General features: G+C 50.9%; 1 protein-coding gene across 1 annotated transcript in view; it reads right to left on the reverse strand.

Annotated features, from left to right (window-relative positions):
• Positions 1 to 12,762, reverse strand: part of LOC147641363 (amino acid-ligase) — a 40,624-nt gene that overhangs the window by 26,499 nt on the left and 1,363 nt on the right. The gene's annotated exons all lie outside the window — the stretch shown is intronic.

Consider the following 12,762-nt stretch of genomic DNA (forward strand, 5'->3'; position numbering starts at 1 on the left):
AGGACTGTTGTATGTCTTAGTGTCTTTAAAGGAAGAATTACCCTTCCCCTGTTGGGGTTTGGTACTAGACTGTGATGACTGCTTGGACTTGCCCCCGTTCATCTTCATTTCTTCATTCTGAGTGAGAGTCAAAGCCCGGTCATATGTACTAGGTTCAAAGTTACGAACTGTGAACCGAATGTTAGGATCCAATCCACGAAAGAATTGCTCCATCTTGGCCTGCACAGATAACCCTAACTGCTATGCTAAAGTGATAACCTTTCCGGAAAACTGAAGCATTGGGGATCCGTTCTATCTGAGTCCATAGAACTCATCTGCCAGACCGGTCATGTACTGGGGCGAGAGAAATCTGGTCTTCAGATCATGGACAAGATGTCCCAGTCAAAGGCTATGACACCTGTGGTCTGATCTGTATGAATACTAGACCAATGCTACCACCAAGTGTTTGCCTCACCAGTGAGATGGGGAGCCGCTAAGTGGACTTTATCTTGGGGGTATGTGATCCTAGCTAATGGAAAATGAGCATTAAACTGATGAGTAAATTGATTAACTGCTGAATGATCACACTTACCATCATACTTACTAAAGTTTGGTTGACTGCGAATGACGGTGGTTGATGCTGCTGCGGACTGCGGGCTGGTGGCACCTATTACTGGGGATACTAAGGAGAGTTGTTGATACCTCAAGTGTATGGCCTCTTTTTTCCGTTGGTGCTCGAGTAACATACGTTCTCGATCAAGCTCATGTTGGTGTTCCCCAGTGGCGAGTTCAGCCTAACGCCAGTCTTCCTCGATCCTGCGTTGGGCTTCCTCATAGTCCCGTCTTTCTGCTTTTTCTTCTTTCCTTCGGGCCTCATCCTCTCTCCTTTGTTGTTCCATCTGAGAAGAGGGAGATGTAGTCGTGTGCTGCTCGAGGCGGAGAAGGACGTGCTGCTGCTGCCTCCAAGAGTTGGAGACGATCCATGAGCAACTGGTTCTGAGCTCTCAGAAGAGCTATGGTGTTTGCTATAGGCGGAGGAACATGGTCTCCTTCAGGGGAGACGTCTTCCAGCTGATGAGTACTCTCTTCTATAGAAATGATGCTAAAGTCATTGGTCGTGCCAGAACGCAATCTAACCATCCAAGGATACCCCCACACTAGGATACGGTGTGTGTGGACAATCTGAATCTAATACCAATGTAATATGCAACGGAAGTCTTCGTATTGGAAGATCCTGTCACACAAATGCTCACACCGTCTTCTGTATCCTGAGTTTCGTGAGTTTAGCAATCCATTTTAATACTTCAAACTTTAAAGAGATGAGAGAGAGATATATGAGAATTGTACACCAAATTGGGTCCCAAATTACCCACTGAAGTGCCCCCTACCCCGATAACGAGATAGTATTTGCTTTATTACTTTAGAGAGAATGACTGTGTGGACTGTAGATAAGCCAAACGCAAGATCTCGGAGGATTGGAAGCCTGGCTTAACTGCACACGGCTGTAGAAACACCACAATGAACTGATCTCGAGCCTATGTACTCTTCCCAAGGGCATGAGGAAGGGCTGCACACCTGAGGCTCAGAAAGGACTGCGGTGGACTGTTCTAAGCTATGTAACTATGCTGTAAATGCTTATGAATGATATGTTACCTACACCAGATGACTGTAGCATGTATGGATGATGCACAGAAGGCGGAGGCACTGCTGTAGGGCTGAATACTGTTGTAGAACTGATGCTGGACTGAAACGCAGACTGTATGACTGCTATGGAACTGTAAACGCAGGGCTGGACTGAACTGAACTGCAAGCGGCTGTGATGTATGCAAAAACGCAGAGATATATGCTGTTTTGGGACCTGTGGAAGTGCTGAATGGCTGCGCCTATGATCCGCAAGGACTGCTGAGCTGCTAAATGTCTACAGGACTGCTGCGTTGATGTACAAGTACTGTTGTACGGCTGATTGAAGCAAAACGCAAGTTCTCAAGGCTGGAGAAGCAAACGCAGAAGCTCCAATGGTGTTGGATTAGTCTAGGGCTGAAGGCAGGGATGCAACCCTATTTATACTAACTAGAGGCTGGTCAAGTTGGCTGGTCATTTATTTAATAAAGTTTATATTTATAAATGACAATAAATGCTAAATAAATACCATAAAATATGAAAAAAATACCAGATAAATCCTAGTAAATTCCCTAAGGCTTCTGGGATGTTCTAAATGATGCACAGGCATATGAATGCACATTATGCAAAATGCAGAATGCTTTCTGATGCAAACCCTAAGGCTTCTACTGACTCTATATGCATGAATGATTCTCTCCAAGTGGGTAAAGGGACTTGATTGACTGACTCACTGACTAACCGACCGACCTGCTAAGGCTAAGGAATGACCTACGTAGCTCGTGCCTGACTTATCCTGGACTGAGGATATACAATGGGGTCACGGCATACGATAAATATCATCCTACTGGGTTCTAATAATGTACAAATGTTGCACTGCTAATGATGAGCCATCTTGTCACCATGCACTCTGCACTAAGTGCAGAGTGCATGTGACAGTGAGCCAGGAATTCTAAACTTTCCGCTTAAAAGCCACTTGCAGGCTAAACGAGCAATCACGAAAGACGCACATTGTGCGATGATCTACATCCAGACTGCCCAGACGATGGCCCGTGCTTCCGAGAAGTATTTGGCTCTAGATGAAAAGTTCCACAAGATTTTTCTTCAGGACAATCTCTGTAACTTGGTTGAACACAATGCTAATCAATACACTCAAATACACTAAGATTTAATGGACACTTGCTCAAATACGAGAAGTAAATTGCTGAATTGACAAGAGACACACAATGAGCCGGAACAACCGACCCCTCCCTCAAATAAAGTATATTGATCTTGGGAGAATCAAGTACATAGTGTCATGGGCATTTTTGACCAGATTTCCATACCAATGCATATGAATACAGTATTGCAAACAAGTGGTTGCCGATGTAGACTTGCAATCCACGCTACCCTCTCAAGTGTCCATGTTCCCTACCATCTGTTCTCTATTGTTCCACCAACACATGGTAGCAACAATCTGCAAGAGAGCACGTAGGATAAGAGAACGCTACACAGGGTATGTGATCTTGTAATCCGGTTCCTCCTCCTGCTACTTGCTCCCATATTTAAGCATAAAAGCTTACCAATAGCAAGTAGAGTCCATGACAGTGGAAGTCTTTGCGATAGAAGTCCTTGGAGTGTTGAGATCTTCGATTTGTCGCATTTCTTCACGACAAAAGTCTTCAAGAGGATGAAGAGAACCTTGGGAAAGCTTTCCCCTATGGTTCAACTTGAGAAAGGAGGACTGAAATTAGGGTTTTCAGCAAAAAGACTAGAGACATATACAACTACCATGGACACCAGTCCAATGTACATACATGATGAGAAAGCACGGGTGGACCAATTGGGTGGCCAAATGGTGACCAATTGGGTGGCCAAATTGTTACAGCCCTTGCCAATTCTTGAGGCACCTTTCCAAGATATTTCGATGGATTTTGTCACGAATCTACCTCCCAGTCCGAGTAAGCGTAATACTCAGTGCTTACCTATAGTTGATAGATTTAGCAAATTTGTTATGTTTATTCCATGCAAGGCCAATGTGACCGCCGAAGATATTACCCATTTGTTCATTCGGCATTGGTACCCAATTAACAGATTCCTAGGACCATAGTGTCAGACCGAGATGCCAAGTTTACCAGTCATTTTTGGAGGGCATTGTTTGATAACTTTGGCACTAAATTGAATTTTTCCAATGCATTTCACCCACAGACGGACGACCAGACAAAAATCTACAACCAATTGGCCTTTGATGTGCTGAAGTGTTATGTCCACGATCAACAAGGTAAGTGGGAATCATATTTGCCTTTAGTTCAAGCTGTTTTGAATGATTCTATTTCTTCAGTTAACTGGCAAGACTCCATATGAGCCAGCGTTTGGAAGACCATTCCAATCGCTATTGACCAAAACCGCGTCTTCAGTACTTGAAGCGAACAGATTGACGGAGTCTTACCAGGAGATTTTGGAGTTAGTAAAAGACAGGTTGCATGAGGCCTACACTCGACAAGCCAACAAAGATCGAAGGGATATGAAGTTTGCGGAAGGTGATTGGATGTATCTTCAGATTATGAAGCAAAGGTTGAAACAGGTGGGCAAGCGATGCCCAAACTTGTCATTCAGGAGCTTCGGACCTTTTCCCATCAGAGAAAGATTAATGAGGTTTTAATGAAGTTGAAGCTACCTCCAAGTTGGACTATGCACAATGTGTTCCACATCAGTTGGTTAAAACCATATGCAGGTCTGATCCCTTCAAAAGTTAAAGACGAGATGAACCAAATATCATTGATGAAGCTAAAGTTATGGTTCCAGACCAGATCCTTTTTTGCACCACTTCAAGCATGACTCACGCCAAAGGCAAAGAAAGGTCCTCACAAAGTTTCATGACCGAGGGACCCACGAAGCGGTATGGCTTGACAAAGGGTTTTTAGACGACTATCCAGCGTTATTAACGGATTATTTGGAGGCTATGGAGCTTCTGTCAAGTTAAGCAGAAGGGGATGTCACGTGCATCCCGCACTTGGATGCCACATAGACATATCTGTACAGAAGATGCAGGACCTGGGGTGGAAAACTGGTCCCATGTGAGCCCAGTCCGGGACCAATCAACCAAGGTTCCACTCCAGTCGTCCGAGGTCAGGTGTGCATTGTCCTGCACATGAAGCAGTGCCAGTCCACGCTGTGAGTCTCCCTCTGGAATGATGTCAGTAGTACTGTGGTCAAGTGTGCATTGTCTTGCACATGAAGCAGTGCCAGTCCACGCTGTGAGTCTCTCTCTGGAATGATGTCAGTGGTACTCTGTATCTGGTATGATACTGGATGCCAGACCTCTGTGTAGACATGTAGATTTACATGTAGAATAGAGTCCAACCCAAAGGGCTACCCTAGAGCCAAGCCTAAGGCTCTTGTAGTGGGCATGGGGAGGTTTAGAACCACCCCAAGGGGCCAGGAGGGCCCCATGTTGTGCCCACTTGCCCTAACTTGGCTGTTAGCCAGTCCTAAGGGCCCTGGCCAGGCATCCGTCAGGGCCTTGAGCCCCGCCCAACCAGTCGGCTGTGTGTGGAGGCAGCCCACACAGCCTGCGCAGGGCTGTCTAGCAACCCAGTCCATGCACATAGGTGGCCAGCCCTCCATAGGTGTGAAACGTAGGATTTAATAGCATTAAATGCTATTTTCTGCAGTCGTGAGGCTTATAATAAACAGCCGCTTGGCGTAAAACCAACCGACCAATATATTGGAGGGGTATAAATACCCATTGCATAAATCAGTTCCATTCATCTCATAATTCACAAGGTGCTACAGCTACTCAAGGGCCAAGACAACCAAGGGAGAAGCTAACGCAAGGGTGAAGGTTTGAAGGTCAAGGGCAGAGATCTATCTCAGCCAAAACAGGTTCAGTTAGTCTTTTATTTTCAGTTTTGCATCATTCTGATAAAAGCAAATACACCATTCGTTGTGGGGGCCCTACAGAGGGTATTCGGGACCCAATACTTTGTCCTCTTCAGACTCTCCCTAGGTGCTGAAAAGTACAAGTATCAGTACAAAGAACTGAATGGCTATATCATACAATAGGAGGGGAGAAAAGCCAAGCAGGTGGCCTGTAGTGCCAGCGGGGGGACCCCGCGTGAAGGGTATAGAAGGGGCCGCTGCGCCAGGTGGTGTGAAAGGCTTGGCGCCGCAAGATCGCCTCATCCGAGTCGCCCCGAATGCGGTCGTACTGTCCCCGCAAGGTGTGGATCAACTCCTGCCAAATCCCCCCAACAGTCTTGCTGGTGACTCCAGTCTCCCCTCAAAGGCCCTGAAACACCGGGCCTTCCAGGTGAACCAAATGGTGATGCTGCTAAGGAGCTCCCATCGTAGATCCCTCTCCTGTGTCCAGATGGCGGACGAGAAATCAGTCGACCAAGCAACGGCACCCCACGTATACGTACCCTCTGGAGAGAGGGGGGCCAGAATACGCAGCATCCGCAGCCAAATCAGCTGCGCCTGAGGGCAGTCCCAAAGGCAATGTCTCTGTGTCTCCATAGGGTGGCCGCATCGGACGCAGGCCGCTGGAAGACCGCTGTAGACAAGCCAGGTGCCAACTGCGGAGCCCTTGTGGGCGACCAGCAAAAGAAAGTCGAGATCCTGCGGGCCTGTCGACTAGCCCAGAGCCGGGACCAAAAATCCTCCAGAAACTCCTATGAGAGTCCCTGTAGCCGCTAGTGCCCCGCTACAGCTGGAGAGACCATCCTCCTCGCCGTCAAAATATGCCGTCCCAACCGAACAGTATACTGAAAAAAGGTAATCTCTGTGGCCTCAAGGGATGCATAAGGATCGTGCCACTCGTACTCACCAGGGTCCCACTGTAGCCGGGCCAAAGGGCGCGCTGCATATGCCCATATGCGCCAATCCGGGAGCACATCTGCAGGGTCTGGGTTAATATGCCACTTCCGAGAAGCGGCGGCGACTACCCGTATCCTTTGAAAGGTGCACTCTGCAACCAAAGGCGACTCCACCTCCACTCTCTGAAGTCTGCCCTCATCCTGAATCTCATAGTAGAGGCATTTGCCATCCTCAGTGCAAGCTCTGACAGCAATCAGGATCTCCAACTGTGTAAAGGCTCCCATCCACCGTGGGGCCACTAGCTCGATAGGCGTGAACCACTCCTCTGTGAGTGCCTCCTAAATGTCATCCCTCATAATCAACCCCCCTCTGAAGTGACTCAGCCTCTCCACCTGGATCTCCTCTGGTAGACTGCAGAAGACCTGCCAGTCTCCAAAGCTACGTGCTGGGCCTGCCGCCAAAGGTCCCCAGGCTAGACGAGGCCGAGAACCCAGCATATGACCCTGCTCTGTGCGAACCGCTGGGCTCCAGATGAGCGGCTGTCTGGCCCGCTCCTCAACACAAGAAGGAGGTCGCTAAGAGAGCCTCGGTCTCAGCAGCTCCCAAGCTCTCAGGATGCTCAAAGCAAATCTGTCCTCCCATCCTCTACTGAGGCCTGTCCTCCTCATCTCTATGAAGATCCATCGAATCTCTGGTGCCCAAGTGCCCCCTGCTGGGGGAGCCCGAGCCTGCAGCCGCTGCAAGAGCTGCTCTTTCCAAGGCTCAGCGCCTGGAAGCAGCCCCCGAACAATCAGCTTCCCCAATAAGGCTCTACTCTGATCGACTGGATCTATAATGCCCAAGCCTCCCTGAGCCAGCGGAAGTGTAATAATTGCCCATGCAACCTTTGCCCGAGCTGGCTGACCGTCCCGCCCAGACCAAAGAAAGTTCCTGATCAGCCTCTGTACCTGGCTGATGCAAGAGCTCGAGAAGATCCAGCAAGACGTAATGTACCACATGGTCGCTAACAGCACCTGATTTGCCACCACCACCCTCCCAGCCAAGGATAGTCGAGCTGTACTCCAATACAAAAGCTTCTTCCGAATGCTCAGAAGAAGCGGGGCAATCTGCTGCTCAGGTGACAAATCTAGTCCAATCTGGCATCCCAAATACCGCACTGCTGTGCCAGGAGGAATCCATCTAAAGCCGGGGTCCGAGCTCCATGCCGGAGTGGGAGCACTACTGATCCAAAAGGCCACTGTCTTGCGCCAATTGATCAATGCTCCTGAAGCTGCACTAAAAAACCTGGAGCGACTGCTCTGCCCGAAGAAGATTGGCCTCCTCGCCATGCAAAAAGAAGCCCGTGTCGTCTGCAAACTCAGCATCGAGCAGGTCCTCCCCCCGAACTGGGAGCTGGAGTCCTCTCAAACCAACCTCCTCTGCCGTCAAATACATGCTCATAGCCTCCGCAAAGAAGAGAAAAAGAAAAGGGGCGAGGGGACACACGGACTGATCTGGTCAGCTCAAAACTCGGCCCCCATCCTCCTGCAATCAACACATGGCTGCGAACTGTGGAATACAGAGCCGCCACCCCTCTAATCCAACCTGGCTCAAAGCCCAAGCGAAGCATAGTGCCCTCTAAGAAACCCCAATCGACTCTATCGTATGCCTTCTCAAAATCGAGAAGCATCACGACCAAGTCCTCACCAAGAAATCTAGCTCGGGCCGTCGCCTCCCAAAAGGTAAAAATGTTGTCAAGGATACTACGCTCCTTGACGAATCCTGTCTGGGTAGCGTGAATCAACTCCCCCAGGAAGGGCTGGATCCTCAAACTCAAGGCCTTTGCTAAGACCTTGTAGACAGTATTGAGGATCGTAATAGGTCTCCAATGCCGAATATCATCTGATACTCCCTCCCCCTTGGGGATGAGAAAGATCAAGCCCTCTGAAAAGCTCTGTGGCATCACCCCAGTGTCCAAAACATACTGAAAGCCCCTGCGGAGGCCTGGCCCCAAAAGGTCCCAATAGCGCATAAAAAAGGCAGGCGCCAGTCCATCCTCCCCTGGGCAACTATGGCGCGGCAGGACCCTCAAGGCCTCAGCAAGCTCAACCTCTGAAAGAGGCGCACCAAGGACTGTACGCATACGATCTGTGACCCTCCTCTGCACCTGGGCCCACACCGTCTGTCTGCAAGCATCCCGAGCCTCAGTGGCTGGCTCCGCTGAAAGCAGGTCTCTATAGAACCCAGTGGCCGGGCTCAGTAGCTACTACAGACCCGTTCGGCCTCCCAAGCTGACGGACTCCTGCTCGAGCATGGCGGGGTCCAGTAATCTCAAAAAACTCCCCAGTCACTCTATCCCCAAGCTGCGTCCACTGAGAGGCCTGGCGACGACGATAGTAAAACTCATGTCTCTACTCCTCTGCCTCTCTAACCTCCTGGCGTGCCTGGCTCAGCTGGGACGCCACCCACTCACATGCAGGCTGCTGCTCCTGAAGGCGCTGAAGTGAAGCAAGGCTGCGTCTCAGCCGCTGCTCCCGCTCGCGAATCTCTCCCAGCCGTGTCAAAGCTGCAGCGTGCAGAAAAGAGCTAAGCTCCATGAGTCCCTGGGCACACTGGCCTACTGCATCCTGGTCAGAGCACTGACTATCATGCCAGATCCTCTCAATGTCCTCTGCGAGACTAGGATCTGTAAGTACCCTCTCTGGGATCCTCAACTGCAAGCTGGGCTCCCGTGTCCTCTCCTCAAGCGTCAAAATAACTGGCGCATGATCTGAAAATGAGGTGCCAACGAGAATGCCAACGGAGCCCCCTCGCTCCCCTAACCAGTCGCCCACATAAAAGCGATCAATCCGTGATAGATTAGTCCCTCCCTGCCGGCGATCCGACCGAGAGAAACTAAGACTGTCCTGAGAGCGGGAGAAGGCCCCATGCTGCCATGCATCAGTGATCCTCAGTGACATGCAAAATCGCTCCCAAGCCGCAAGCTCCGTGCCGTGCACTGTAACATGACTGCCTCCCACCCTAACAGCCGGGTCCTCAAGCATGTTGAAGTCACCCCCGACACACCAATGTGCGGCCTCTGGCAATGCATCCATAACCTGGGTCCAGAACTCTGCTCTGGCACTAGCATGGTTGGGCGCATAGACGTTGAGCACGCCCACTAGCTCATCATGCATCCTCAGAATGACATACTGTGCTCTACCAAGCACAATGATCCCTCGATCCACAATGGCCTACCGCCATACATCTGCAATGACCATGCATACTCCTCCCTGTCCACCCAAAGGACCAAACCCTGCAGACCAAAAGGTGTCCCATCTACCAGGCATCACCGAACCATATCTCCGGATCTTGCTCTCACCCAAGTGGTGCTCCTGCATCATCAAAATATCAATGCTGCCACCAACTAGGCATCTCTGAAGCTCCTCCCTCAAGCAACCACGATAGCGTATATAATGTGCTCCGCCGAGGCCCTGTACATTCCATGAGATGATCCTCATGGATGACCTGCTGAGGTGGATGCTGTCTCAACCATACGGCGGGCCTTCGCAAGCAGCTTGGATGGAGAATAGTCCCCATCCGTGCGGCTGCGAATCTGCCCACCCGGTGTACTGCAAGAATCACGGATTAGGCGCCAGTGGCTGTGTCCCATGGCGACTGCCTCCCGCTCAGACAGAGCAACCTCGTGTATACATACATATCCAGGGTCGCGAGCTAAGTCTGCCACTATGCGAACGACCAAATGACGAATCCCTGAGGCATCCACACTCCCGGGATCCAAGAAAAAATGAGCCAACTCCTATAGTTGGCCTATCACATCTGTCACCTCCAGATCACTCACATGATGAGAAAACTCAACTGCCTAAGTCTTCAAAGTGCTAAGAGCGAGCTCTAGAGTCCACTCCCGGTCGCATGGGCCACATAGAGGGAACGAGAAGGCCACCGCTGAATCAAGTGCCTCCTCCCCGCGGGCCGGAGGAATCACTACATGAACTCTGATGGGTGCTGGCTCATGGGGGCCCTCTGCTCCAAAAAGCCGTGTGAAGGCATAATCAAAAGCCTCCGAGCGCTGTCTAGTACCGAGGCGACTCAGCCGACTGCGGATAGATAATATCCGTGAAGCCCGAATCGGCATGGTAAGTCTCCTCTGTGGTGCTCGAGCGAGATCGGTGCTCAGTACCCTCCAGACTGCAGGTGAACGCCAGGGGACTGCCAGGGCCTCCCGGGGAGGTGAGGTGGGCGGGGTGGGGAGGAGGAGGGGGGGGCGAGGGGGGTGGAGAGGGAGCCGCTGCCGAAACCGGAGCGGGGACGGGAGGAGGCGAAGGTGGAAGCGAGGCGGTGGGGAGGGACGGGGGTGGGGGGGTGAAGGAGGGGGTGCTGGCATCTCCTGATCCTTAGTCGTCGCAGGGGTCTCCTCTTGGAGGGGAGCAAAGTTGTTCCTCACGGGAACCCAGTGATGCTGAGACTGTGGCTGCTGCTGCAGCGGTCTCTAGGCGTGCTGCTGTGGCTGTCTCCCTCGACGGCGCCCCTGTCCAGGCTGCCACTCCGAGGTCTCTGTGGCCTGAGCAGGTGTCCAGAGGCTGCCTACCGAGCCGCATCTGTGGGCGGGCCATCAGGGGCCTGCTGCTGTGGTGAGGGTCGGGGTCTCCTGCGAGGGCAGGCCTTGGCCAGATGACCGACCTGCCTGCAAATGAAGCACTGGTTCGGGAGCCCCGAGAACTCCACTCTCTGATCAATCCATCCCCCCCCTATCCTAGGTAGCTGAATGACCTTAGGAAGGGAGGAGATGTCAGACACCAAAACTCTGACCGAAGGTAGCCCAGCTGCTCTGGCCACCACTGAAGCTGCTGTGGGGCCAGTCTCTAGTACCGAGCCCACCAATGCTCCTAGCCTAGAGAGGAGCGGAAGATACTCCCGGCGGAGTCCAGGGAAGCAAACTGTAACATGGAAAAGGCGCTCTCCCTGCTCGGCCACTGCTGGGTCAAAGCCATGCTGCCAAGGTCTGAAGAAAGCCCGAGCACCCCTGATGTCAAGGGAACTCATGGCTAGGACCTTGGCCACGCTCTGGGCGGTCTCGAACTCGATCTGGTAATGTCCACGGCCCAGTAGCTGTACGTCCAAGATCTTGCCCACATCTGCAAGAAGGCGGGCCTGGAGAAGATCCCGGATCTCCCCTCTGCTGGGGCGAGTGCCGACTATACGGCAGATGGTGGAATGAGCCTGGAGGCGTTCCGCCTCTGCGGTGAGGCTCGCTTCCTCTTCTGGCGAAAGAGAAAGCCTGATGGGGGTGTCCTCAGGGGCGGGCGAGGGGGCTGCGGGGGAGTCCCTCTGAGGCGGGGTGGGAGGAGTCGAAGCTGTGAATCAGCAAGTCAACTATGCATCAATAGACACGTATGCATAAGCAAGATCTAAGTCACGGCTCAAGTTCATCATTGTAAATATTCATATTTTGCGATATACGCTAGATTAGGTCTCTCTCCCCTCTATTGTGTGTTGCTATAATCTCATGTGGTTGGCGTTAATCATATGTTAACTCTTTCCTATGCATCACTCATGTGACACATCATGTAGCACATGTTAAGTCTTTCCTCTACATTACTCATGTGACACATCATGTAGCATCACAAGAATACTTTCCCTTAAGTAGCTAGTTTCATATTTATTTTTATGTCAATGGTTTAGTATTCATCATATATATATCGTATCTCTCTCTCTCTCTCTCTCAATTGCTTAGTCTCACTCCATGGGATGCGAGAGACTATGCATCATACCTTGGGTAATCCCGGCTTTTGCTAATAATTGTAAATGCTTTCCGTACATCCTGGATGTGTCAATGTATGTGCTTCACTCTCCCCATTGCCTTTCATCAAACATAGCCACATAAATAGACATTAGTGTTGTCCACAACATGTAGGCCAGTTGGTAGTTGACTCGATATCTTGAGCAAGAGGTCGCAGGTTCATCCCAGCTTGCTGCAGCCTATGGAAGCCTCCCCCACATGAGAGTAGCATTCTGCCTATGGGCTAGCATAGGACTTGCTGCTCCCCCTAACCGCTTTAACTTTCAAGCGCTCTTTGTGTGAAAATATGCCCAAACTTGCCATTTTATCCAGCCCAAAAGGGTCTTTTTGGCATTTTATTTGACTTTGCTGCTGGCCGACAGCTCACCCTGACCGACCATCAGCCCTACTACATATATATAAGAAACTCAACATATTTCTGCAATCACACAGAACATCATAGCTCCAAATTTGCTATAGCCGGTGCTTCTTCCATAGTCACAAGCCATGGGCATTTTTAGACTCAGGAATGTTGGGGATAGCAACATCATCCCGTTCCCATTCCCGTCCCATGTCACTCTATAGTCATAGGGAATGGCCATTCTCAATCT

The sequence above is a fragment of the Cibotium barometz genome, chromosome 2 (genome assembly GCF_041138505.1).
Source record: "Cibotium barometz isolate CiBa-2024 chromosome 2, ASM4113850v1, whole genome shotgun sequence".
Lineage (NCBI taxonomy): Eukaryota > Viridiplantae > Streptophyta > Polypodiopsida > Cyatheales > Cibotiaceae > Cibotium > Cibotium barometz.